Source organism: Oryctolagus cuniculus, chromosome 6 (genome assembly GCF_051225735.1).
Source record: "Oryctolagus cuniculus isolate XC-2025 breed Fujian yellow rabbit chromosome 6, ASM5122573v1, whole genome shotgun sequence".
Classification (NCBI taxonomy): Eukaryota; Metazoa; Chordata; class Mammalia; order Lagomorpha; family Leporidae; genus Oryctolagus; species Oryctolagus cuniculus.
This window is the reverse complement of record NC_142872.1, coordinates 163,606,804-163,609,411: the sequence shown is the minus strand read 5'-3', so window position 1 is coordinate 163,609,411 and position 2,608 is coordinate 163,606,804.

The window sequence follows — 2,608 nt, the reverse complement described above, 5'->3', positions numbered from 1 at the left end:
CCTTTTTTTATAAATGGACTAAGGGAATTTTATAAATCAATAATTGGAATTAATATTAAACAGACTCTCCAAATTATGTCAGTAAAGACTTTTGACCTTCATGCATAATTGTGACAGATTTCTGTAAATGTCTGGATATGAGTATCAGGGTTCTCCCAAGAAACAGAACCCAAAGGATAAAAACTTTTAAACTATGCATTGTATTGAAATTAAGTCTATAATTATATATAATACATATTTGTATATATGCCATTTTTACAGATTCATAAAAATAATTCATATATTCATCATCCAAGCCATGATAAGGAATGTGCACAATAACTGAGGCCTATGTTTTAAGCTCCACTTTGATCTACTCGCCTATCTCCTTCACAGTTTTATATGAATTTAACAACGAATTTAATTTGGCATTCTTTTTTTTAACATGCTGGGCATTTCATTCTGCTGTTTATTAATTTAACACACTTGGAGAATACTACTATACTTTGCAATTTGACTGTGACTGTGACATGACTAAAATTAAAAACAAGGAAACCAAAAAATGAAGAAACAAATGACTATTTTAAATGCATTAACTTAAGAGATACTTGTCTCTGCTCTGATGAATTTTATAGTTCAGTCACTTTGAAATTCTGGATAAAGGGCATTAGAGTTGTTTCTTCAATTTCCATAGGTTTTATTAAAACTACATAGCTCACATTGTCAAGACAAATTGAGGAAACATTTGTGATCTGAATATGCTCGAATCTTGATTTGATGTGAGTGAGTCAATTCACAATACTGATGCTAGTTTTTTAATTTGTTTGTCTTTGTTTGAATAATCTCTGCTTATCAACTTTGCAAGAGAAAATTGTTTTGTGAGAGTTTCATAAATACCTGAACCAGCCAAGCATGACTGTCATTTCATATCACATGCAGCATGTAATCTTGCTTGGACTGTTGTCCTCTTCATCCACAGCTCATCTCATGAAATCAGTACTTTTGCTTCCAATAGGCAAATGTTTTCTTGTCTTTCCAATTTTTGTTACCTCTGATGAAATGATCTCTTTCAAATGAAGTTCTAGTATATATTTTATGAGAAGCCACCCTTTTTATCCATCTGCATTGCAATTCACTCATTCTCACAGCAACACTGCAAAGTGGATGTCACTCTTTTTCAGATTGTATTGTTGAGGACCCTGAAATAGAGACATAAAGGAACTAGAATAAGTCACCTGGTCAAGAAGAACTTGGGTTGGAATGCAGTCTGGTTGTAGAATTTGAGATTTTATTGAATATCAGCAACTTACCGTCTAGAGTTTAAAGCCAAGATTCTGATTATGGGACATGAAGAAGCCTCCTAGTTCAAGGATCTTGCTGCCTTCGACAAATCCCACGATCAAGCTATAAAAACCTACTTTTCCACTTCCTGCCACCCATGAAGCAGCCTTGGTTCTATTAAATCATCCACAGTCTATCCTGAGAGAAAGAGTATGCACAAGGATGGTCATGACTGAGTGCATTTGGGACACAGCTGATAGGAAACTGTGAACATCGGGTAGAGGGGCAGCCTTCATTACAAAACCAGGCTTGAGAGGTTCCACTGGGAGTTTCATTCTGTCCAGAGGGGCCGGATCTTATGTTTGCTCTAATGTCACTATTTTAACAGTAGGAACTTACAAGATGCATATAGCCACTGATGGACCATGAGATTACATGCACTGGTAAGAAATGCAAAACCACTTGTGGAATCTATGTACCACACAGGTAAACAGAAGACAGTTCCGGCAACTAATCTCTTAATGTGCCTGTGGCTAATTTTTGTAGCAAAATCCTAACAATACTTTTTAAAGATGACTAATATTCAATACTTTAAAGCTCAAATTACTGCACAATTAGAATTTTAACAAAATAGTTGGTTGCCATGCAACACCTTGTCTGCTATATTGCAAACTTCCTACTGAGCATACATAATCAGAGATAATTGTAATTCTCATAATTTCATTCTGAAGGGCATCGCCTGTCATATGCACTGTCTTGAGTTCAGTGAGAATTTTGATTGTTACTATTTTGGAAGTCATTATTATATATGGTGATTTATCATTAGGTTTAAGTTTAGTGATCATTTGGTTCTTGTGTAATTTTACTAAGGCTCAGAGACCTAATTTTTTTTATATCTTTATCATAACTGACATACTTTTTTCACACATCAAAATTGGAAGATAGTAGAGTAGAGTATCCTGGTCCTTACAGTATCCTATCTGAGATTTCTGACTCTAGGACACAGTGGCTTTGCAACTGGCAATTTTTTTTCCTGTCCTCCATTCTCCTACTTCACATGTGGGTAATAATAAGACTCATCACAAAGTGTTCTTATCAGCTGGAAAGTCCAAGATCAAGGTACTATCATGATGAATGTTTGGAAAGAGCTGCTTTCTTTGACCAGCATGCCATCTCACTGCTGCATCCTACAGAGAGGAAGAGCACTGAGTCCTCATCTGGCAGGAGGTGGGAGGGCAAGCTAGGTGAGCACTTTGTGATTTCTCTTTTATAAGAGCCTTAATCACCTAGGGGAGGAGCCCTATGAGCTAAAGACCTCTTAAAGGGTCAACCTCTAAATGTTGTCACA